This window comes from Perca flavescens, chromosome 14 (assembly GCF_004354835.1).
Source record: "Perca flavescens isolate YP-PL-M2 chromosome 14, PFLA_1.0, whole genome shotgun sequence".
NCBI classification, from domain to species: Eukaryota; Metazoa; Chordata; class Actinopteri; order Perciformes; family Percidae; genus Perca; species Perca flavescens.
The window spans coordinates 25,345,536-25,372,985 of NC_041344.1; the positions used below are offsets into that span (position 1 = coordinate 25,345,536).

Consider the following 27,450-nt stretch of genomic DNA (forward strand, 5'->3'; position numbering starts at 1 on the left):
CCACACTGGTGGTAAGAAGCCTATCTAATTAAGGTTTAATGCATTACTAAGTTACTTTTTTATCAAGGTTTTACAACAGAAATGTAACACTTACATTACAGTTACTAACCCAGGTAAACATTTTGAGGCTCACCTTGTTCGCCATCATACCAGGAGTTAGATTACATCTATTGCGTTTATGTGTGGGGAGGGGTGGGGAAGTGCTCAGAGCCTCACAGTAATTTCAGAGTCTTTTTAGCTTACAGAAATCACATTGGAATGAATGAGTGACATGTAAAGAGTAACTGATTACATTTTTCAAGCCTGAGAAACAGATTTTTGTCTTAACCCAAAGTCAATATTCTCAGTACATACTAATTGCTTGGCTGAGGACAAACTGGAACAGGCCAGGGAATAAATATTACTGTTTCCTAAATGTGTTCTTGTGAGGGAACTCCTGGCACTGCCCACTGCAAAAGTCACTATCCTGTGGTTAGAAATACCAGCTATTGCAGTAGAAAGTGATGAAACATCTTTGAATTGGTATTTCAGATTACGTGATATTATCCATATATTTTCAATTTAGTTTCTTAAGAGAACGTGGAAGAAAATCTGAAGAGAAGACTAAAATATTTGCTATGACTAACTGGAGTTGCAAAAAAGCTGTAAATAATCAATGTGGGAAGAGATCCCACACAGAGAAATGTTCATTCGTTCAGATAAAAACAAAGAAATGTGAGTGAGTCTTTATTAACACAGTGACCCACAGTGATCAGAAGTATTTTTTCCATCTGACATCATTTGACTTCTGCTTCTCATGGCTGTAATTACTCTGTAAACATACAGAAGCTACATGAGCTATATGAGATTAGGCTTCATGGAGGAGATGGTGGAGGTGCTAGTTACTAACACATACACACACATATGGCTTCAGAAAATGCCAATCCACCCCACACTTTTCTTCATAGAGCGAAACAACAATCATTAGGAGATGTAATGGATTAGCCACGGATAGAGTGAAGGGAGACAGAGAGGAGAGGGAAGAGCGGACAAACCAAGATCGAAATGATGGAGATTGGCAGATGGGTAAAATGGATTGGATAGACCACTCTACGGATGAGAAGACAGGACGGAGAGCTCATGCCTACTGCCGCGGCGAGAGATAATGGAAACTGATTACAGAAAAAATCAACAAGGTTTTTCTCATTCCAGGAGCACTGCTCAAAAAACGTGGCAGTAATATGACTGGCGAGGTCCCAGATCCTGTTTAAAACTGATTGTCACTGAATTTGGATCCACAGCGTCAACAAGTTCTAAATATAGAAAGAAAAAAAAAAAACACGAGAGCAAGGTGACAGAGGATTCATAATGGGAGCCGAAGACCCGACTGAATTGCGGTTGTTTTTTTAGGAGTATTTAGTGCTTCCGTGCTTCCGTGCTGCCTTCTTCTCAGTAACTCCTCTTCTGTTTACTCCGTGCCTCCCTGGCTTATGTTCATCTGAGGGAGCAGAGGAGCTGCGGGAGACAAACAGGATGTCTGTGGGAGGACGAATGAGAGGGGGTAAATCTGACGAGGAAATTTGTGTATGTGCCTGTGTCTCTGTGTGAGTGTGTATTAATCCCAGGAAGGACTTCCTCTGAATCTCAGCGGCTTGGGAGTTCTGTGGGAGTTACACAGTTGACACGGGGAAAAAAGCAGAGGAAGAGAGAAAGAAAAAAAAGAAAAGAAATAGAGCCAGAGAGTGAGAGGGATCAAGGGCAGTAGCACTATTGAATCACACACACACACACACACACACACACACACACACACAGGAAAACCACCCACAGAGAGAGGTTGCGATAACAGCAGCGGTACAGGCGTCATTTTGAACTGATGATGATGAACATAGGCCCACCTCAATGACACACAGCCTGAACCCACTCAAACGCTTTGCCTCAATCAAAGCTGCTCCAAACCTCGGACTGAACAAACACACCATCTGAGCTGGACTGAACATTTTGTGCAATTAACCTCTGACTGTTTGTTTTAATCTTCTGGGTTGTGCCAGGTGGGCGGGGGGGGTCGTGGCACAGCATGATACTACAAGTTAGAAAAGGTCACTCCAGTTTAGATTAGATTAGTTTAGAAACGTCCCTGTGTTGAGATGACTGAGAACCGAAAGATGTACACCCGGCTGTGGGGGTGGGAATCATCAGAGGCCTCACGATACCATATCATCACGATACTTATGTCACGATACAATATTATTGCGATTTTAAAGATATCGCAATATTCTGCGATATATTGCAATTTATTACCTTTTTTCCAACTTCAAACTTTTCCCAATTTCAAATGATGTCCCCAAAAGAAAACTTTGTCAACATTTGTTTTATCTAAAAAGATACATTTCTCTGTTTGTTTATCTCAGTTCAATTTTCTTGCTGCAAAATGGGGATTGTCAAGCAGACAGACTGACCAACACATATATAATAAAAGATCGATACTTGGCATCTGTGTATCGATACAGTATTGCCACAGAAAATATTGTGATACCATGCTGTATTGATTTTTACACCCACCCCTACCCGGCATGGGGCGCAAAGGTTAAAGTGTCATTAGGATGCAAACAAATACTGGTAACATTTTGCCACACCAGCGGTGTAGCTTTGGGGTTGGCAAGGTCGCAAACATCATTCAAATACTAAAAGCTCAACAACTATTGGATGGATTTCTGTGACATTTAGTTCAGATATAGCCATGGTGGCCATGATGAATGAATCCTAATCAAGGCCCTGCCCAAACCCGATTGGGCCCGACCCAACCTGTCGGGTTCTGGCTGGGCTGTAATTTCTCACAAATCCCCCGGGCTTGTATATGGTTGGGTTCGCGCAAATTTCCACATACAGTAAGTTTTTGGGCTGTGCTGAACATTTGAAAAGGCCCACGTTGGAGATCGACATCAAAGGTTTGGGAGAAGGCTATAACCAGTGATATACATCATGAGTGTCTGTCTTGAAAATGATTTCATTCAGATAAAACGAATGGAGAAGGTGAGTTCATCCTCCACTACAGTATATCCTTGAACGTGCACCAAATCTATGAATAATTTACCCAGATGTGTCATGTTGAACATATCACTCCTCCACCAGGAAGTCTTCAGAGGTTACGTAACTGGCAGAACCCGCAGCTTGTCCTCTAATTAGAAAGGGGGGAAAAGTTTGGCCTGTTAAACGCTGCGTAATATATATTCCAAACTCCCTCGTGGATTCCGCCTCTCAATTTCCTTATGGCCATGTGTCAGGCAGAGCTCTGGATACCACACACATACCCACTCCATCATATCTGTGCTTACTCATCATCACACCGCCACATCAGAGAGGACTCATGCACAATACACTTGTCTGCCAGCCAAATGTGGGGAAACCACAGCAAGGAGACCAAAGAGACCAGAGAGGCCGACCTCCCCCTGCAACCCCAAACTGCTCCCCCCCCCCCACCCTTTCCAACTCAACCCCCTGAGTCTTTAACTATCACTGCCTCAGAAGTTCGGGCTCAGAAACTCCTGTAACCCTCTCTCTCGTCTCTCACCCTGCTCAAAAGAACAGCGTCTCCACTCTGAATGCATCTGTCACGGCAAAGATAATGTTAAAGAAAAACACTAATTTAACACTTATCCTTGGCACGCAGGGGTAATAAAAGAGCGACATTCGATGCAGGGGAGCGCTCTGATTGTGAGAGCTGCGTGGTCGTGAGATGACAAGCACTATGACAATGTTAATCAATGCCGGCTCTTCCAGAACGTTTCAGGGCCGGCTGCGTGAACAACATTTTACAAAAACAATCATCTCTTTTGAATAAAGAGTGTTCGCCTATCAAGAGCAAGCACACTCAAACAGGGTCAAATACAATTTGCTATCACACCACTTTCAAACAACATATCCAATTGTTGTCACTTCCATTTATGACAGTAATGTGTACCTAGTAAATTGCAATAGTGCCTTTGACTGCTGACAACAGCTAATTGTAAATGTCAGAGTTATTCATGCGTGTCTCACCATGGTGCATGATTAAAAATCACCTATAGTTCTTTTCAAATGTGTGATTGAGAACATCTCATATAAAAACTGTAAATTATATATATATATATACATTTACAGTTTTATATGAGTGGGAGAAAGAAAACCTCATAAATTTGATGAAATGTATAAAAAAGCAGAGTGCAGCATGGAGACAAGTGAGACGATTAAGACAAAGTTGCTCTCTTGTGAATCTGAGTGGAACGTGTTAGCTTTGCTCCTGGCAAAAATACTCAAAGAGCGGAAACACAGCAGGATACAGATTTGTATTTTTGTATTACCTGTTGTCTCTGGTCACCCAATCTGTTTTGCCCTGACCAGGAGTGTGTGTATGTGTGTGTCTGCCCACATGTGACAATGATTTGTTTTCCCTCATTACCATGATTACAGGTTGTCAGCCATGCTTTTACTAGAGCTGATGGGCAATTTCACTCTTTAACATGGTTTAGAACTGACGGATAGATTGGCACACTTGGGCACACACACACACACACACACACACACAGTATGCACAATACCATATACGTGCACACACACTTGAGCACCCAAGGGTACACACGGCACACATACACACCGATAGACAAACAAATCAAGTGCCATGTCTATTAGAATGAACTAATCAACAAGGCCTACATGTTCTGTCACAACTCACACAAGAATATTATGGATAATTTGTGTCTATAACATTGCATACAATTATTCCTGCATACATTCCTGGGTGCATGGCGTTTAATGAGCCAAGCTAATTAAATATGGAAATTAATGAGATACAAAGGAAATAGGGAAAAGCACAGTCCTGATGCATTTGAAGGAGTTGCTAAAAGCCTTTTACTCCATTAGAGACTAGGAGGGAAAATGTGCCTTCCTCTAAGGAGACAGACTATTAACAAACAGTGATTAGCCTGAGCCAAAACACCACAACTATCTTGTATTGTAAGTTATTCTAGATACAGTGCGTTACAAAAATGAAATATTAAAAAGTAAACTGCTGTTGCGCTCTTATGTTGCCAATTCACACATTCTTTCATTAGAGATGTTTGATAATGAATCTCGTCGTAGCTGGTAAATCCACATGAATGACCTTTTCCGCACAGTTTTCTCGCGGATGCACAACAAAGCCGAGCAAGTATGTTGTGGGGTAGATTCATTGCCAGTTGTGTAGTGAAGCAAAAGCTTGTGCAGTGTGAATTGCTATTGCTCTTGATCATACGCCATTTCCTTCTGCGAGCGTCGCATGAGATGATGAAGCTCAACCCCCCAATCAAAGAGGCCTTTCACTGAGAAGCAAGTCATCACATCATGCTGTAAGCAGTGTGTACCCCACTAAGGGAGCGCTTTTTTGTGTGTGTGTGTGTGTGTGTGTGTGTGTGTGTGTGTGTGTGTGTGTGTGTGTGTGAGTTTGTATGGGGAGAGCCCTCAAGACACATGGGGTCAGACACAGTTTACAGACGGGCCGACTCCATCCCAAAAAAACACACGCCATGGGACACAAGCCGGCCCGAGAGTGTTTAAGCTCAGTCAAAGCAAAGAAATTGGGGGGTAATGGGAGGGCGGAGGAGGCCAAAGTTCATTTCAAATCGCCTCACCCCTGGGGACGCACCCGAGAGGCTGCCCTGTGGACACCCATGAGCACAGGTCAAAGCAAACAAAGCAGAGCGTCTACATCTCTGAAGTCTTCACCTCCGATAAATTCCAAAGACATCGACTCTTCGTCCTTCACTGCGAAAAACAAAGTATCATCTGTTCAACCTCTGACCTCTTTTCCACCTGATGTCACTGTTGATGTCACTCCTTCCCCCTTAATGTTCGCTCCTCTTACTTAATCTCTCTTCTCGTCGTCTCGCCCTGGAAAGAGAAGTGATGGAGGAAAGAAGTGAGGAGGAGGAGGAGGAGGAGGAGGTGGTTGGAGGGGTTATAGCAAGTCGACGCAGGCCTCTCCCATAGGGCTTACCTCATCCTTCTTTCCGTTCCCATCCCTCCCACCTCTTTCTCTCTCTCTGTCTTTCTTTATTTATACTGCGCTTTTTTTTCCATCGCTATCCCTTGCTATTTTTTTTCCCTTGCAGCAGAACTGTGGCTGCACAGCTGATGTAGTGGTACATAAAAGAGCATAATCCCTGACCTTCATAATCCGGGCCATGATCATCTTGAAAGCTATAGTGCGTAGTTTCTGTCGCCCCCATGAGGAATTCTAAGTAATGAAAACAAAACTGTCGGCACGTCCACATGATACAAGCCTTCAGTGACCGCGCACAGCCCCCGCCCCTCCTCCACACAAATGCTAGTAGTCAAGGAGGACACGGAGGATTAAAAAAACACGATAGACTCTTCAGAAGAGGTCATTATCTTCACTCGAGTTTCTGCGCGTGAAAGTCGCCGGACGATTTGATCTTTGAGTTGTGTGGAGCTGATAGTCTTAATTAGCTTTGTAGCAACTCATTTGGCAATGGCTTGAATGTAACGAATGTTCATTAATATCAAAATGTTACACACTAAAGCTTTAAATGTCCAATAATCTAAAAAGTGAGATTTCCATGTCTTTTTTTATTATTATGAAGCTGGTCTAGGTACTATTTAAAAACTGCGAAAGTATCAAAAGGCTCAACCCACAGAGAAACGCACATCATTCACAAACGGACAGAGTGCCTTTAAAGGGGTGATAGAATGCAAAACCAATTTTACCCTGTCATAGTTGAATAACAGTATGGTGGGTAAATAGGACATAAATATAAGCTCAAAATCCCATTGACACCCCTTTACTATGAAAATCTCATATTTTGAAACTGCCGCTGAAAACGGGCAAATCTCAACAAAGCTGGAAGTTGACGTCAACCTCCCAAGACCTGTAACTTTGTCACGCCCATGGGTGTATTGAAAGAACGGTCACGCCCCAACATTTACATAGGCTACACAACTGACCTGAGATCAGGTAGTCTTCTGAATCTAGGTCAGGCAGATCTCTGCTATTCCATTACAAAATTCACTTCTGAAACTTTTTTATGCAAGAAATCAACTATGTACAGCTCAAATATGGGCCGTTTTACGAAAATTGATGGCTAATTGCAAATTTTGTCCGACTGTGTGTCGGAGTTCAGTGGCCAGTGCTGCCTGGGTTGCTACATCGCTGCCCTGCCTGTCCTTCGTCACAGACCCCGGGCCTGCTGTGAGCTCGATTGAGCTCGGCCGGATCAATACCCGCGCAAACTCACCCTTTTCTGGGTGACCGGACTACTACACGCCGCTGCCCTGACAGAGCTCCAGGGCCTGCAGCTTGCTGTTCTCCCTCCCCTCTTCCTGCTACGGGCCGGCCGGCGAGTGACTGAGAACACGGTCAGCAAGCTTGTTACGCCCGCAATCTCTTACCGCAGCCCGCAGGTTCCAGTTAATCTTATAATGGATATGTGTGTTGAGTTATTTAAACAAACAATCGGGGAAATAAACGCCTCTTGTCCGCAAGTCTCATTGATAGAGCCCGCGGTGAGCTGGAGTCCATCAATAAGAGCTAGCTAGCCTCCTCCTAACGAGACATCTGACATTCACAAATATGCATTAAATTGAAATCCGAAATCGGACAAGTGTTAGCTAAGCTTTGTAAGACCTTGGGGAACCTGTAATATTCATGCTGTGACGAAATTCAAACTGTAAATATACTATAGCTATGCCGAAAGTGTAGCTAGCTAGCTGCGATGTTTCCCATGGTATTGAATGGGACATATAGCTAACAGCTGCTCGTCCTACAAAGACGCCTCACGTTCATAAAAATGCCTTAAAATGAAATCGGACACAACAGTTAGTTTTATAAGACATTGGGGAATGATGTTATATAAGTGGCGTGACGAAATTCAAACCGTAAATATACTATAGCTAGTTATGCCGGCAGTCGGCCGTGGAGCTTTGGTAGTGCAGTATCCACAAAGGGTGACTTTGCGCTGGGTATGGAGCCCAGCAGGCTGCCGCTTTCTCGTCAGACTGTGTGGAGCTCCTAAAGTCCGACACGTCTTACCAAATTTGCAATTAGCCATCAATTTTCGTATTTGAGCTTTATATAGTTGATTTCTCGCATAAAAAAGTCTCAGAAGTGAATTTGGTAAGGAAACATTGCAGTGTCTGGAATATGAGATTCTGTCGCATCTCTAATGTGTGTGTATTGGGGATTTGCTCAACCAATCAGCGCGCGTCTCTAATGTGTGTCTATGGCGATTCGCTCAACCAATCAGCGCGCATCTCTAATGTGTGCATATGGCAATTCGCTCAACCAATCAGCGTGCAGCTCATCTAAATATTCATGAGCATACCATATTTGGAAGAAAAGCTCTTGTTACAAATAGGGCCAAAACACAGGGATGCATAAGGGCCAAAACAATATCAACCAGGCCATTTTCAGCCCAACCAATGTTACATACCCCATTAGGAGACCATAAAGAACAGTGTGAAATACCCTATATAATCATTCTATCACCCCTTTAAACGAGCCGCCAGGACTTCCGTACATCACAACTATACTATGTAAAGGTATAAAGAGCAATTACAGTGCAGTTACAGTCATTCCCCAGCTGCAATGACGTTGCAGAGAGTCTGAGAGTGCAGATGTTAAAGAGACCGGTGCTAAAACGAGCATTTCAGACAGAGGGTGAATGCAGGTATATTTAGACAGACAGTATGAGAAAAATAATGTGTTTTTTTGAACACTAAAGTGTCTTAACATGTTCTAGCAGAAATCCAAAATACAAGTATCAACCTGAAAACGAGCATTATATGGGACCTTTAAGCGCTGGTAACACCAGCAATCAGTGAATTTGGTCACAAGCCAAAGTAAGTCTCCACAAACTTTCATGTTGAGTTCAACTTGGTGAACCTTGCCCCATAAATTTGCACCATTTACCAATAGCAAACCGTCTTGAGAGCGATGACCTTTAAGGCAACAGAGAGCCGGAGAGTCCAAACGGTGGAAACTATGATAATAACTTATTATTGTAGCTGCGTGTCACCTACCAGTGTGATCTAACCTCCTCTGTGGGAGTACAAATTGTTTCACAACAGAAATATGGTTTACTGTCATGAGACAGGAGTGGGTGGTACAAATACGTCTTTTGTATAAACTTGTTTTCCTGTCAGTAACTGAGAAAATGAGCTTGCTAACTGTTTTCTGCTAACTGACATTTAGAAAGCAATTAGCAAACTTGCTAACTGTTTTCTAACTTGTTAAGCAAGCTAACAAGTTTGCTAACTGCTGGAAGTTCAGGGAAGCTAATGTAAGTGTAAGAAGCTTTGGATAAAAGTGTCAGCTAAATGAAATGTAATGTAATGTAATTGACATGCTAGCAATAGCAATCAACTACAGTAGCCCAGCAAGTTTCTGAAAGAGTTTTTGCGAAGCACGCAGATTCATTTTGTAGTTCCACTTTCTGATGCGACAGGCCTACAGGCCAAAAAATAAACTGCAGAGAAAATTAAGAAAAAAATCAATAAGACACTCAAAAACCACACTCATTATTATTTGCTTTGTCCTTGCGGACTCTGAATTCTTATGTAAATTTCAAAACTTCTGCACACTAAGAAGTGGTTGGTTCATGTGGGTTTATCCTGCAGTACATTCCTGGGTGAAACCTAACAACAGTGATAAGTAAGAGAACTGCTTGGATAAGTTTGGCTGCGGTTGCACCTCTCTGTGGAGCTTCATTATCAGTCTTCAAAGAAAATGTCAACTGCAAACAAAAAAAAGCATCATTAGTCTCTTTTTCTTTCTGTGGCTGAAAAAAAAACAATCATTAGTGTGTTTCTCTATCTCTCTCTTTCACCATGCCTGCAGGACCGATTTTCTTCCCAGCTGTTTACTGTAAAAGGTATGTTGAACATCTCTCTTTTTTGCTTACAAACACACTCGTTAACTGATTAAAACCATCACAAACTACTCGCATTTGCATAGATAGCAAAAACAAGTGATATAAAAGGAAAAGTTATTGCTGCCATAACTTTTACCCTGACAAAACACAGAACGCTATATATGCTAATTAGCCATTTAATATGAATGTCTAATTAATGGTATGCAAATGAGACACTGCCATTATTGGACCTGTTTGATATGGGGATGGGCGCGGTATTGAAAATCCTTGGGAAAACAGACATCCGATGCTGCCGCTCGACACACGCAGGAAATCAATTTGGTTAATTGTCAAATATGCAAACATGCAAATTGAAGTCATGCATTGCCATGGCCGAGGCACCTCACCATTGTCCCTGGTGCAAGAATCCGAGAACACACACACACAGCCACGGGCACAAACACACAAGCACACACTCCTCTTATCTCATCAGCCCTTTTATGTCGTTGGTATTCAGCGCTCTGTCCTTTGACACAATGCATGCCACTAATTACCAATTCCCATGATAAGAGCATTGCCCATAGAATACATGATGGAAGATGAAGGGTATTCCTGCTAGGCCACAGCTATTGAACATTCTTAGTACACACCACAAAATTGGCTTTCAATCAACATGTTTAATTCTGCAACAGTTAAGATCCCGTGCTGTCTTCCCACAATGGCTCTCTAAAACAGCTGCCATACAGCCTCCACAGACAGCTAATGGCAGAGTGCAAATACCTGACAGTCTCCCTTATAATGTGTGAGGGCAAAACATTCTCATTCACCCTGTGCAAGGATGTCTGGCTGCGCTCTGAACTCACCTTGCAAAAAACAAAACAAAGCATTCATCAACAAGGCCAAAACAGAGAAAGTCACCACAACGTTGGCATTCTCCTCCATTTACTGTGACTAAGATGAAGATAAAATGCAGGAAGAGTCGACATCCCACAAAAGATTTGTTTTCTTTCCTTCTTTTTTTTTTTTTTTTTTTTTGCAGTGAAAGTTAATTGAATTTGTATGTTAATGAGGGCTGTGCATAGCTAACGAGCTCAGTGTGCGACCCATTAACGCGTTGAATGATTGTTATGCCCGGGGCAAGAATCACCTATAGGAGCTCAAAACACGAAGACAAAGAGCCAATCTGAATACATTATGGATTAATTTGCATGTTCATCTACATGTTACACTGATATTTGTCCCACAGTTCAATCCTCGTGACCTGACTTAAAAGATCTTTGTGGGCAGAAAGGGCATAAGGAAAAGAATGGAAACAAAATATTCAAGACACAAAGAGGGAAAGTATTGTGAGCAAAGAGGAAAAACGGGCCAGAAAGCAGAGCGGTCATTCAGAAATCACACAGAATAATTTGCTCCTTACTCATTGAGTGTTTTAGCTCAATGATGTCAAGTTCTCACCTTGTTGGAGATGAGGATTTGGTGTGATTCAGTCGCCCCTCCGTCTCCATGACAATGTGTGAAGCACAGTGAGATCTCTCTGATATCATTACGATGGAAGCAACCCGTCTTTAAATAGCTGCTCACTGCAAGTATGAAGAAAAACAAACACATTTATAAGTGTAATCACAGCCACTTATTACAGCCACTGTCATAATACATAGCGGTAAGTCTAGTACTGGAAGTATTATTTTGTTATCTATCATATCATCACTGCTGAGTGTAAAAAAATAAAAAATAAAATAAACTAGCAGGCCTTACTTTACAGGAGCTGGCAAAAACAGGATTAAATATTGGCATATTTGACATTTAACAGGATGCATTAGATGAGATATTCAGATTCAGCCATGCAGTCCTTTCATTGAAGTTGTAATACCAAAAAAATAAAGACTTTGCTAACTCATGAGGTTCTTTAGCCACACGTGGCATAAAATAAAATGTAGGCCTATTTACCTTACCGGCCTCAGAGTTTTAGTACAACCGAACGCTGAACAAGACATTTTTAGGCGGCCAAAATAATCCAATTAACTTTAATGAAGAAAATGAGGATGTCATTTTTCATCAGCCTTTTACTTGCTTCCACAATCTGCCATTGTGACAAACACAGAATGCTATATGGGGATTCTGTTTCAACTCAAAGAACAAACGCCCGCGGTGTAGCTGTTTTGTTTGTTAATGAATCTGTCTGTATGTGGTGAAGAAATTAAGTTTATTTAAATACAATCAAACATAAATGCTTCTCCTTTGTATATAGGAATCACACCGATATCAGAAAACCGATGTAATCATAAAAGTGAACTTCATAGCAGCATGCAGTGTATTCATACTGACTGTATTCATACTGAAAAGGTAAACCAATGTGTAGGTTATATACAGAAACATTATCTCTCACTCTTTATTCACTCTGCCCTCATTGTGTGATGACTTGATTGGGATTTGACTCCTGCTATTGGACTGTTACGTAAGGCCACTGCAGCCGCTGGATTGCAAAGTGAATATGAACCTCTTTATAGTTGCTGTACAGTAGATAATAAAGCTTCCTCTCTGAATAAGTCTAGACATCTTTGCTCCCCTGGGGTCTTATTCATATTGCGGTGGCATAGACAGGCTAATCACCACCGGCTTTCATAATGCACACACTCAAAGCACATCAAAAGGAATGGAGTACATGAAAAGTTCAGATCAACCTGGATGTACGTATCATTCATTCCTCTCTCTCGCACTCTCCTCCCTCGCTGCCTCAGTTGTTATATAAATTTACTGTGCATCCACCGACTCTGCCTACCTCCCTCCCAGCTCTCGCTTTTCCAGCTTAATGGCTGAGTGTGTATGTATTGACACAACCCCTCCAAGCCACAGCAGTGTGAGGGCAGCGCAGTCCAGCTGGGGGTCAGCTTAATGATAAGGTTAATGAGGGTGGCCGGGACTCAGGCATGCCTCCATGAGCTATTACAAGAAGAGGGGAGGAAATGAGAGCTAAGTAGAGGAGAGAGCAGGGCAGGACAGGACATGATAGGAGAGGGGAGGGGAGAACAGAAAAAGGAAAGCAAAGCAACATAAATGGTGAGAGAGAAGAGGAGAGAGAAGCAGAGGAAAGTTAGACTAGAACGGGAAAAGAAAATGGTGGGAGAGAAGAGGAGAGAATATGAGAGGGGAGGAGAGAAAAAGAAAGGAAAGATAAGAAAGGAAGGGGCATGATGTAAATAAGGAAATGAAGAGTAGGACAAGTAAGGTAAAGAATGGAGACAAGACATAAAAAAGAAGGAAAAATAATTAATGTAAAGAAGAGTATAGAAAAGGAGGACAGATGAGGGAAGGAGAGGAAAGGAAAAAAGAGGAAAGGCAAGGAAATATGGGAGAGATGAGTAGAGGACAGGGAATGAGCATAAGCGAAACCAAGGAAAGGAAAAGAGAGGGAAAGGAGAGAATATGGAAAAGAAGGTAGGGTACAAAGGAGAAGGAAAGGATGAGAGTAAGTAATTGGACAAGGAAGAACAGGAAAGCAAACAAACAGAAAAGAGAGGACAGAGAAGCAGAGAACAGAAAAAAAGAATGGAAAAAGAAGGAAAGTAAAGGCTTGGGGGGGCGATAGGAGGGGGGGGAAGGAAAGAAAGCAAAGAGGGAAAGGATAGGATGATCAGGCAAGGAAAGAAGTGGACACACACAGGTTTAATCATTCACTGTCAATAAATCCCCCCACTATGCATGCATTCCTGCTCTCTGCTTGTGGCTCATTTTACTGGATGGACAATGGAGGGAAGTTAATGAGCACGTGTGTCACTTAATCATCAGCCCAGTTGCTGGTAAAGAAGTGGTCATGGTTCCAGCAAAATGCTGGCAGTCACACCCTCAAGCTGACCGACATGCACACAGACACAAACAAACAAACACACACACACACACACACACACACACACACACACACACACACACACAGACAGACAGACACACACACACAGGTTTGTGACACTATCTTTGTGGGGACCCGTCATTGACATAATGCATTCCCTAGCCCCTTACCCTAACCTTAACCATCACAACTAAATGCCTAACCTTAACCCTTACCCTCACCCTAACCATAACCTAATTCTATCCCTAATCCTACAACCAAGTCTTAACCCTCAAACAGCCCTTTAAACTCGTGGGGTCCACCATTTTGGCCCCACAAAGCTATCGGGACCCCACAAGTATATTGGACTCCCGGTTTTTGGACCCCACACATGTAGTTAAATAAGAACAAAACACAGACACACACACACACACACACACACACACACACACACACACACACACAGACATAGACACAGACAGACAGACACGCACACACACAGGTTTGTGACACTATCTTTGTGGGGACCCGTCATTGACATAATGCATTCCCTAGCCCCTTACCCTAACCTTAACCATCACAACTAAATGCCTAACCTTAACCCTTACCCTCACCCTAACCATAACCTAATTCTATCCCTAATCCTACAACCAAGTCTTAACCCTCAAACAGCCCTTTAAACTCGTGGGGTCCACCATTTTGGCCCCACAAAGCTATCGGGACCCCACAAGTATATTGGACTCCCGGTTTTTGGACCCCACACATGTAGTTAAATAAGAACAAACACACAGACACACAGACACACACACACACACACACACACACACACACACACAGACATAGACACAGACAGACAGGCACGCACACACACAGGTTTGTGACACTATCTTTGTGGGGACCCGTCATTGACATAATGCATTCCCTAGCCCCTTACCCTAACCTTAACCATCACAACTAAATGCCTAACCTTAACCCTTACCCTCACCCTAACCATAACCTAATTCTATCCCTAATCCTACAACCAAGTCTTAACCCTCAAACAGCCCTTTAAACTCGTGGGGTCCACCATTTTGGCCCCACAAAGCTATCGGGACCCCACAAGTATATTGGACTCCCGGTTTTTGGACCCCACGCATGTAGTTAAATAAGAACACACACACAGACACACAGACACACACAGACACACACACACACACACACACACACACACACACACACACACACACACACACACACACACATGCACATGCACATGCACATGCACATGCACATGCACATGCTCCTCTCCTTACAGAGCATATGCCCAGACAGCCCTGTAGGTGTAAATCCTCAGCTGACAGACATATTGTAGGTGTCCAGGCAGAGATTAGCCCATTTCCTTCTTTAGTCTGGAAAAATATCCTGAATCAGCTTTAGAATACTGCTGATGCTCATCTCTAATAGCCTAATCTGCACTAAAGTCTCATTGTGTACATGTGTGTGTATGTGTGTGTGAGATTAACCCCAAGGTGTCAGTGAGGAGTTGTGGATGTGTGCTTGAGCTTTCAGCAAAAAGTATCTCAAAACAGCTTATGCTACAGACCAGACCAATGAAAAGCATTCAGGGATTTTCTGTTTTTCATTTAATCATTTCCGTTTACATAGTTATTTGGCTGATGGTGCACAGCTTTAGAATAAACTCAGATTTCCAAAACAAGTTACAAGCAAGTACAAAGGGCAAAGTTCAGGACATGAGCACCCTTGATATATTCCACAATCGAGAAAAAGCAGAGTGATACGGAAAAAAAAAAACTACTGTAGAATAAAACCAAAAAGTAAAGATAGAAAGACTTATCTTGGATTTCATTAAAGCAGTGCAAGACAGCTGATGTGAGATTTTGTATTTAAATTGGGGTAATTTGGGGAATATCCGCTGCTTATACTAGAGTACACATTAACAACACAGATATATACTCAATCACAAACAGGAAAAGTTAATTGAGAGTGTCCAATTCATTCTAATGAATGGTTAACAAACTCACTGACTGTGGCTTTCCCTGTCTGACAGCCAAAAGGAGTCAAGCTTGTCCATGACCCCAAGAAACACAGACACTTCCAAGCAACCCTTCCTCTTATTACACAACATGTGTATGCATCAACATGTTTTGCATTAATCCACTGCATATTTGACCGTCCTGGACATGGTAAATCAACAACTCAAAAATGTAATTTTGAAATATCTTTTACTATCTTTTAAAGGCATGGTATTAAACTGTCAGCCTACACCACTGTATGGAAAATAGCCACACTGATAAACGAAATTATGATAGTGTTCCTGACAAACTGAATTATGTGGGGGTAAGACAGTGAATCACTTCTACAGTGTTTGTCTTTTCCCTTCATTTGCTTTTTCATCCATCTGTCATATAATATCTGAAACTTGGCCTAGGATGCATTCCAGCACGACAATCCAGCCCTTTCCTCTTCATGCTAACTGACCCTATACAATTACAGGTCAAGTCAAGGTGGCGTATTAGTTGCCAATTGGCCTAGAGGGGGATTGCGTCACATATAGAGGATGACATGTTTGCCGTTGCCACAGTCATGTATGTGACTAATATACGTCAAGGAATTTGCCGCTTATGTGGCTGTAAAGGCTGAAAGCATGATATTGGGTTCACACAGTTGGCGTTAGAGGAATTCCCCCAGGGTGTTCATAAGCCTTGAGTTCTCACACAAATCTTTAGACAGGCCCGTTGAACTGTCCTTGCCTTTGGTACACCATATCAGTGTTGTCATGTAGAGAGCTCCAATTTCTGTGTTTTTCAAATTAGAACGTAAAATAAATTATTACATGGCCATTATGTGAAAAAAAATGTAGTTCTCATTTTTTGTGTTAAACAGGAAACTTAAACAATGATACCATTTTTGGACACATCTGTAACACTAGAGATCATCTTGCAGGTGGCTCACACCAGCCGCGACGCCAATTCGGGCCAGGGGCAGAAAGTTGGGGGCCCTTCCTACCTCCTACGTCCAGACCACACCCATTTTCAAACTCAGCCTTCATTTTGATGTCAACTACTACAAACTGGCCCACGGGACCCGACGGTACCCGCTGGGCCGGGCCAGGCCGGGTTCGGACAGATATTTAGAAATGATGTTTGGCTCGGTCACATGAGTGTGATAAGATATTGAACATTTTAAATTTAAAAAAGCTTATTAGGTGCGCACCTGTGTTAATGTGCGCTTGTTGCCCCGTGTGCGCTGATGCGGTTGGCATTTCCGAATGCCTTCCTACAGTTGCTTAATAAAAGCGTGCTTTCCACACAAACAAACGTACATGTGTCATTAGTATGAGAAAAAACAAGATTTTAACTGTTTCAGGCTCGGACATAAATATCTTAATGCCTGTCTGGCTCGGGCCGGGTTCGGTTACTGCTCTGTCGGATGCGGGCCGGGCTCGGACAGAAAAATGTGGCCCGATCCGCACTCTATCGTGAATATATTTTGCAATTTTGCCGGCTAGGGGCATAAAGTTCCTGATGTGGTGATGGCAAATGAGCCGACTATGAAAACACACGCAGTGCATCGTACACAAACCCCTAATTTAAATCATGGTACAGACACTGGAAGGAGTGCTTAAATAAGATACGACTTAGCCAAAGCTAGCAACGTCACCACCAGCTAAGTCCCTCAGTGGCCATTGGAGTTAAAGTGACATAACAAAATATGTTCAGTGTCCGTCAACATCAGATTACAATATTAACATTGTCAGTAATAAAAATAAATACAATTTAAAGGACTTCTTTTTGGCAATTATAATTTTAACAAAAACAGCAAAGATATATTGGTTTCTTGACAAAAAGAAAATTTGTAATTTCAGTTAACAGTCACTTTAAAACTGGCATTTTACTTCCCTTCAAGTTGTTTTGACCTTATGATCAGCTGTTGTTTTAAATCCCAGACCAGCTGGGAAAATCTTCAGGAAGGGGAAACCCTGCTTCATCTTCTCACCACACACTTGTGAGTCCTTGAGCAAGGCATATACCCCCAAATTTGGTGTGTGAGCTGCTTGCCAAAAAATAAATGCACCAGGAGGCTACCGGGTGTGAATCTGCGGAACATGGCATTGCTTAAAAAAAGAAGATGCATGCTCAAGTAGTCTCTGTTATATAAATTTACCTGAAAAAACTTTGATCGGACCATTTGCCATGCTACCAAATGTGTGCACAAGCATGACTGACCAGCCTTAATGCCCAGGCGCTCTGGATTACACACATCACTAGTCTGCTGGCTCCACAGCTCTAGTCAGGGCCCATTGAGAGGACATAATTGAGTGTGTGTACATAGACCCGTATACAGTGACACTTCATATGAGCAAACACAAAGCCTGATCAAACATGTGAACATGGTGATAAAGAATGCTGAATGGCTTTCTATCTGTGATCTTTTGTGTGTGTTAAAGCTCTGTGTACCATGATGCTTTGTGCTTTGTACGTGTTAATGAGACTTGCAGATCAAATATCCTCTGATTGTTGGAAGGGATATGAGGGTGACGTGAAGTCGATTGACCCTCATGCATCACATTGTACACTGGCATCTACATCTGCAGGGAGGTACATACGTTCAAATTATTTTTTAACTTTATTTAATTAGGGTAGGTTGCTTCTTCTGACATGTACTATTATGGTTTTTCAAACTAAGGGCTGCCTGCAGGACAATTATAATCCTCTTCCAGTGTCCATAGCACCATAAAACTGAACTGAATTTGAACTTCTTTCACTTTTTGTGTAAGGACTGTTGTGGATAATTTTCCAAAGAGGATAAGACAGTTTTTTTTTTTAAAACAGGGCTGACATTGCTAACATTCATGGTGCGCTAATGAGTGGAGTACGTCGTAGCCCTGTAGCGTACAAACATTGATACGAGACGTTTGTTCCCCAAGTCGTATGTACCGTCGATTTAAGATGTCTTCCCTGTTATAACATTCCAAAGTGGAGAGTGGAAGCTAGCAAACAAGGCTAACTACCTTTCAATCAGAAAGTGGAAGCTAGCTCATTTTTATTTATGTTCTTTCAACATCGGATGGCTGCTGCAAAGTCTGTGCAGAAAAGAATAGAATAGAATAGTCTTTATTGTCATTGTTCATGTACAATTAAATTGAATGCACTCTTTTTAGTGCAAAGTGTTTGTCCTGTAGACGGTATATAAAAATGGGCGACATGTCAAATCCCCAAAAGTGCAGCCAAAACATCTCGATCGCCCCCTAGTATCAGCTGCAGTATAGGTCATAAACCCTTCCCCCTCCACGGGAGCGGATATGATATTGGCCAAACTGATAAAAATCTAAGTGCATATCAAATAAAGAGATGGTTCTGTCATTTTAGGTAGTTATTGTGTTCTATATCTCCAAGTGTTTATTTTTCTGATAAGTTTGGTTTTGATTAGTTACTTGATTCTATAAAAAAAGGGGGTGTGATATGATTGACAGCTGTGATTGACTCACAGTTGAGTTCGGCGGGGGTGTATGGCGGGAACTTGATATCCCGGCTCCAACCATCCCTACTGCGCAGGCTCCAAATGACATCACCAGCACAAGATGGTAGCGCCCATATTCGGGATGTTTTAGCATTTTCCCTGCAGTTTTTGGGTTTGAAAATCAATGACTTTTTGATTACAAGTCAGCTTTTGTAATCAGTACAATGCCCCCATACCGGTTAATATGGCACAATACCATGAGAAATAGGGAAATAAAGTCAGGGTTAAATAAAAATAAAGAAAGAATTCAAACATCCTTGCTGATTTGGAAACTCTGGGAGCAGCAGTGTTCACTAGTCAGAGACAGGATATGACAATAGAAATCTGTTGTGTGAAACTGATCCTGCCTCATCACAGTGGTGCTGAGCAGTAAGAGCCAGATGAGTGAGCTGGATAAATATTTATGGCTCCATGAGTGGGCTCACTGGCCATTGGCTGATGGGGTTGGGGGGAGGCGTAAGTGGGGGAATGTGGATGGAAATTTAAGTAAAAACAATCAGTGTTCCCATTAAAAAAAAAAGACTGTATAAGGGTAAATATGTAGCTAAATGTCATCCCTTGGGTTTATTTCACTCCAGCCTAGATCTGATAGTCAACTTCAGCCGTTAAAAAGTGGGAGAGGAGGTAATTCAGTTTGACTCGGGCATCCAGAGGACTTGGAGTGGCTTCAAAACCTTCCGAGGGACAAAGACAGAAACATAACAACACAGCATAACAGCCTAAACATAGGGAGAGAGATAGATGAGGAGAGAGAGAAGGAGGTGATGAATGGCGTTGTTTTTGTCTGTAAGGAGGATAACCGTATCCTCCTCTGGGAGCAGCGGAGCCAGAGAGCGTCTGTGAGCACCAGTCATGTGTCTCAGAGACAGCCAATGGAAATATGGGGACTTGGTTCATACGTGAGTTTACTGGGTCAGAGTCAGAGCAGCGGAGGAGGCTACAGCCAATCAGAATGGGTAGCAGCGTCGGGAGGATTAGCCAATGAGGTTGGAGTCTGGTGTCTGGTTCCAGTTGATGTCTGACAGTTAGACAGACTGTATCTAATTACCACAGCCGAGGCTCAGCATGGGTCTGTGTGCACGTGTGTGTGTGTGTGTGTGTGTGTGTGTGTGTGTGTGTGTGTGTGTGTGTGTGCGGGTGTAACTGAGGAGAGAGGGAGTGAAAATTAGAATTAGAAAAGAGGAAGGTGGTTTGGAGGTTTTGGCAAAAGTTAAAAACAAGGCATCAGATCTGGAGAGCTGCCACGTGAAACTGAAATTGTGCCAAAAGATAGTGTGGATATAAATATACAAGCCCTGAATTCAGAATGAACTTATTAAATTAGCCATATTAGGTAGTGATACATCCCATTGCTCTGCATGCCTATACTCAAATAAACTCAACTGCTGGTACAGTGTGTGAACAAAGGAAACGTGTGTAATGGCTGGATGGGGGTGTTAAAGTGTGAGGATTTCTGTATATTTCTCCATTTCCTGTATGAATGAATAGGCTCTGAAAAGAGAGTCCTGTTTCCCACAGTGTAATGCTCTATCATTGTCTCTAACACAATGTTCTTCTCACTACCGGCAGCTTCACCCATTCAGCCTCTCTATTAGTGACTGGATAAGACAGAGACTGCCAGGTGTTAATGGCGCGCACGCACACACACACACACACACACACTGTACGCACATATATGCATGCACACACTCATGCTCAACCTCAGTCAGAGGTGAGCGGGAGTGACAGAAAAGGGCAGCTGGTTGGTGGGTTTTTCCTGTTTTGACTGCTTTTGTCTGGGCTATACACACACACACACATACACACCGGCGACGCCACGCCCTGGGAACTCTCAACATCCCATGCCCTCGATAGCGATGACGAGGCAGGCCAGATGATTGCTGTGTCAAGTCAAGGCAATGCAGACAAACGCACACGCACCCACACACACACATCACACATGCTTCTCGAGTGTAAAACAACAGTGTTACAATGAGGCTGCCATGGCCTGTTTTTCCCTTCTGCTTATTTGCAAGTTTTGATATGTGGTCGCTGAGCTGCAGAGGGAAATGACAGCCCAGTCTCATGGCAGTTTGTGATATGGTCACGTTATGGAATCTATTGAGTCGTGGACAGGACACGATAATGTCGGGGTTTTTTCGTGTGGTGATTACAAATTTTAAAGCAATGTATTTCAATGGGAAGCATATTTCGTGATCACAGAACGATGACGGTAGCGAGTAGTAGTGATAAGGCGAAAGTCTGCGCAGGGAGGTTGGTCAGGGTGGTGGATGGGTCAAACAACACAGGACTTTTACCCCGGAGACCGGGGGTCGCGTCCCGCTGTTGTTGGCGCGTCCCGCTGTTGTCGGCGCGTCCCACGTGTGACGGTTCCTTTCCCCGTTCTTCTTTTCCTAACCACAACCGTCCCGTTGTTGTGGCGTTTCATTTCCCCGTTGTTGTGTGCCCCTGCGCCCAGGGATCGCGTCCCTCGAGTGGCTGCCCGTCCCGTTGTTGTGGCCGGCGTGTGGCGCCTCATTTCCCCGTTGTCGCATCCCCCCAGAGTAGGATCGAAAATCGTGACCTGTACACGTTCAAAATTTGTGAAGTTTATACGAAATAAACGTCAAAATCATGACCTGTACTCGAATCAATAAATCTAAATAACGTGACTATTTCACGACCTGGCGTGAGACCAGGTTGGAAATGAAGATGAATCAAGATAAAATAAAATAAATAAATACTCATTTATAAGAATCCTTTGACATTTTGGGAATTATGCCAAATTAGACATCAAGAGTCCGATGACATGATTGATGCCACTCTCATATTTGTGTGTTAAATACAATCAGCAGCTGCTTAGCTTTAGCATAAAGACTGAAAACGGAGAAACTGCTAGCCTGGCTCAGTCCACTTAACACACATCTCTCCAACGGTCATATATGTAGTTTTGAGAGTCATTGGCAAACGACCCATTCTATCGTTTAGGACGTGTTGACCTGAGAACACAGCGGCTCGCACAGCCAATAGTAGTCATCCGGCAGTAACATGTTAACAGAATAACTCCCGTCCCATGTCCCGTGTCCAGTCTTTGTGCTAAGCTAACTGGCTGCTGTTGTAGCTTCATATTTAACAGACAGATATGAGAGTGGTATCAATGTTCTCTGAGCAAGAAAGCGATTAAGTGTATTCCCCAAAATGTCAAACCATTAATCTTTCATTCGCGAAAAGCTAAACTGATGTCTCGAGCGAGTCTTGACAAGAACTAGGGTAACTATAGGACGGGTGCATTCAAACGCAAAAAGAAGAAAGGACCATGAGCATGTGTTCATTTGTCTTCCTGTGTGTTCTGACTTTGATCACTGAGAATGTACAGAAGTACCTCGCCGTAGCGTGACAACACTCAATTTGCTGTGGTGAAGTGCAATTAAAACAAGCTTGTCTTTTGCACATGCTGGGCCAACATTGGCATCAACGCGGTAGGGTTCGAATCCATCTGGCCAAAGACCTTCGTTTTAACTCATTTCCCCTCTCTGCCTCTCTCTTCCTCTCTCTAGGTTCTCTCTCTTCCTAAATAGAAAGTTGGACCATTACTCCATGCAGCAAAAGCCCTGATCGAGGATCAGTCTTAGAGAGATGAAATAACAGTCTTGTGTTATCCAGTCAGTAGAGAGCATCAGTACTGGTAGTGCTCCAACCCGGCAAGGGCTGTTGTTGTTATTCTTTGATCAGACCAGCAGGAATAACAATCTATAATTCATAACGCTCAGTCTAGTCTGGGAACACTAGTCACTGCACCTTTAATTATTGATCAAACAGAACAGATTTAATATCAATCACTGAAGCATAGGCAGAAGTGAGCAAAGTAGAAGAAATGGTGGAATCTCTGGGGCGTTACCGTCTAACCCTCTAATGAAAACAAAAAAGAAATACAGTGCAGTTAATACTGTGGTGGTGGTGGTGGTGGTGTGCAAACAGGAACTCAGGCATAGCTTGGACAATGATTCACTGAGACTACAACTCACAGGATCCCGCTCTTTGAAGGTTGATACTGATAGTTTGGGATCTGAAGCCGCCAATGCCCAGTACTTTTAATAATCATTCTACACTATTCAATGTTTTCCATGAATTTGATTCCAAGAGAGGTGGAAAAGGCTCAGTGGCTACTACTACCCACTGAAAACAAATGTAATACTACTACTTTAACTACTACTGGTGCTACGACAGCTGCTACTACCATAACTACTACTACTATTATTACCAGTGCTACAACAACACCTACCACCACCACCACTTACTTTACCATCACTGCTACGTTTGTAGTACTGCTATAGAGTTCAACAGTGTGCTTCTGGAAGAAAAAAAATCCCATTTATTATAAGGATTTTGATTATAAGCCATAATGTCTAAACCATCCCAGGTAGACTGGCCACTGGCTACGAGGTTGCGAAACGAAGATTTACACTCCTGTAGAAGCCACAAGTCCGTATGAAATCAAATTTCTTTTAAGAAATTTTTTTTTATTTACGATCTTATGTGGAAATACTACTCTACCCCCAATCCTAAGCATAAAAGCAATGTCTCTGATTGGTGGGGCTCGCTTGTTACCATTGAAATGTTTGCCGCACCCGCAAACCCGTGGCTATCGCGAGCTGCTACCATTAAAGTCTATGATCGTTTATTTTGCACAAATGTTTTATGGTCACAATTCATCTCGTAGCTGGTTGGCTTGGTTCCAGGCTTAAGACTCCTTATATAAGCATTTATTGAAACATCAATGCAGATATTAAATGGGGAAATCACTTCCGGAACCAGAGCCATTCAAAAAGTGGGTTGAACTGTATTACAACTACCAGGGGCGGAGCGAGGTGGTGGTTTCTGGGGCTCCAGCCCCAAATGTTTTCTCGAAAGCCCCAATCTTTTAGGTTTAAAAAAATAAATAAAGAACTACTACTGTTCTATGCTACTACTGTTAGTAGTAGTATGCTATTCCCTGAAGAAATCTTATATAATTGAGTAAATGTTCTTTTTGGGATCATTGACTTACAATTAGAGGATTTCAGATTATTATGGCATGGATTCAGATGTTGCAGATTTGTCAGCTTAACATTTATTCTGTGAACTCTTCTCCGGCACAAAATAACAAAAATAGATTTTCAAGATTAGTCGTGCTTGTTTACGCCAAATTCCTACCCTATATGTTATATAACTTTTAAAAAAAGTAATATCAACATGTTTTGCCTGCTTTTAGGTGGCAGGAGTGAACATGAGTCATCCTCGACATTAGTTGCGTTCTGGATTCAGAACCATTAAGACAGTTCAATTAAATACAAAAAAAAGAAAAAAAGATGTAGGCGCTACAGGATGATTTTTTTTTACTTGGAAACTTCTAGCCTGGATGCCAGCCGAACTTAGCCCCGCCCACAACATTTGAGGTTGGGAAGTTCGCATTCTGACTAGAATCTGAGTATGATGATGTCAGGCTAATGTTTTTCCCAAATTATGTACAGATTTTTAGGCATTCCATTATCTCAAATGGCCCCGAACCCCCTACAACTCCTCTTACTGCTTTTACTGATACTACTACCACTGCCTCTCATCATTTATTGAACTTCAAAAACAGTGAAACAGTTAAAACAAATCAACACCTTGAACTGTGAAATTTCCCTAAATACTTTTCCAGTTGAACTTTTTGAATTCCCCTTAAAATGTATAACATAAAAAATATATTCAAATGTTTAAATAGTGTTAAATGATAAACACAAAATAAGGTTAACTGTTGCAGTACACTTTAACTATCTTTTACAAACAAAATAATCCTTTCTCGATTACATTGTTTTTGTAATTGTTAGGAGCCAAAATCAAAATCGCAATCAAAGTTTGATTAATTATAACTACTAGTACAGTTACTGCTATTTCTTCTTCTGCTACTACTACAACTGCTATGACTCATAGTAGTACTACTATCGTTACAACCCTCCTGGACTCCTACGACTACTATTACAACTACTAATACTACTCATTCACTGTTACTACTACTACCACCACTATACAACCACTAATCACAACTCCAACATGTACTGTCAGTACTACAGTACAACCTTAATGTGCACCTTTGTAAAATCCCCCAAAAAGTGTTTTATTGAAAATTGTTTACATTGAGGGCAATCCATAATAATTTATTCCATTAATAATATTTGTAATCTGTAATATATGTGTAATAAACATAATGGTAATGTATTCCAGTGTGCTTTAACTCTAAATTGAGACATCAGTAAGGAGAGTAGCAAGACAAAATGGCTTTAGTCCACTGAGTGGGAGAACTGTGCAGCTGAAGTGTACTGATTACACTGGGCCTGTAAGGGGCTTGCAGCTGTAGAAGCAATTGAGCACAACACACACACTCACACATACGCACATGGGGACACACACACACACACACACACACATAGACAATGCAAAACCCAAACATGTTTGCAGCTTCCTGCCTTTTACTGTCCATTGTTATATTTAGTGACACAGCTCTCACAGACCACTTTCAACACTCAGGGTGCAATTAGAAAAGACATTTTCTTACACTCACACTCCCACAGTTTGACACACAAACAGCAGAATTCCTGCAGCATGAAGGGGTCCTTGCCTTCCACTCAGTACAGGAATGCAAGGAGAGGAGAGAGAGAGAGAGAGAGAGAGAGAGAGAGAGAGAGAGAGAGAGAGAGAGAGAGACTGGGACTTTCCCCAGGATGTCAGAAAAAGGAGGGAGAGAGGAAGCAGACAGTGGGAGCGACGGACGACAGGAACAAATACAGGAGGAGGGAAAATGGATGGGTTGTGTATGGGCTCGTTTCTGTTTCCCACAGTGGAAATGACCCAGTTATTACTGCACACTGTGTGAAGGAGGCCTTACAGCATGAAACAGAAGAAGGAGAAGATAAAAACCATGAGAAATGTATCAGAGGCATTGTATGACAACTTTCCCTCCACTGTACTGTGGAAGTAGAAATGTGTCTCGCTCTCAACCGCTGCTGTCTGTCTGTCTGTCTGTCTGTCTATATGTCTTTTTGTCAAGGTTAATGATGCGTCTCCAGAGCTCAGTGCAGTTGCCACCGGTGTTCCCATTGATCCCACACACAGCCCTGAACGCTGCTCCCCATATGGCACCGCTGAGGGTGTGTGCGGCTCTGTGATAGGGATCAGCAGTCTTTATTGTGACTCAGTTTGCGGCATGTGTGTATGAGCGAGTGTGTGTGGTCTTATCGGTGAGCCAGCTGCTGGCATTTAGGGTTGCATATTTGTGTGTGTGTGTGTGTGTGTGTGTGTGTGTGTGTGTGTGTGTGTGTAGTAGAAGACAACCTCTCTGACATTAACAAACTTGCCATGTCATCTCAATCCAGGGAGGTCTCACTCTGATAAAAGAACAAGGAATCCTTTCACTCCAGTGTGTGTGTGTGTGTGTGTGTCCACATTAGTGCATAGAAATGTGTGCATATTTCTCTCCAGAACACACATTTCTCCCACTAAATAAAAGTCCAAACACTGTAAGTATGTCCAAGCTTACCTATGGCAGCTAAGATATCAGAGGAGGAAATAGAGAAGGTGAAAAAGAAAGGAAAGCCCCTCATTCTGCACATACTAGGATATATATTTTAATCCTGTTTGACAACTTTAACTACTTATAAATCCACTGATTCACACAGGAACCTGTGTGTTAGCTAGTGGTAGCTAGTGGGTTGTGTCTTGGGTGTTCCGCAAGTACACAATATGAGAACTGCATACTGTGTTCCAGGATGGTGTCCATTCATTCCAGTTTAAGTTGATCACACAGCGTACGCTCCAAAACGCTTTCTGTTTTGCTTCCACATTGGGCCATTCATGACACATGCTCATTAGTGTCATCCTAGTGACCCCACCGCAGAGATGTCTATGACATTACATTGCAATGTCATAGACATCTCTGCGAGTTTACCAAGTACTAAATATTATCTTAAAATGCTAATTTCCACAATACAGAGTAAGGCTGGGCGATATGGAGAAAATCTAATATCACAATATTTTTGACCAAATACCTCGATATCGTTACCGCAACAATATTGTAGTGTTGACTATTGGTGCTTTCACAAAATATTTACACAATGAGATTTTTGATGAATAATCATCAGTAATGTGGATATAATGACTAAGTGGGCAAAAGCAAATAATAGAACAGCTAGAACAGTCTGGTAAGTTCATAAAATGACGTAACTTTATTGTAATGCGGCCTGTAAA

At 42.3% G+C, this 27,450-nt stretch overlaps 1 long non-coding RNA gene across 2 annotated transcripts in view; it reads right to left on the reverse strand.

Annotated features, from left to right (window-relative positions):
- Positions 1-27,450, reverse strand: part of LOC114568333 (uncharacterized) — a 107,494-nt gene that overhangs the window by 61,444 nt on the left and 18,600 nt on the right. For both annotated transcript variants that reach the window (XR_003694267.1, XR_003694266.1), the window contains exon 3: positions 11,319-11,443. This is a non-coding gene — a long non-coding RNA (uncharacterized LOC114568333). The remainder of the gene's footprint in view (positions 1-11,318; positions 11,444-27,450) is intronic.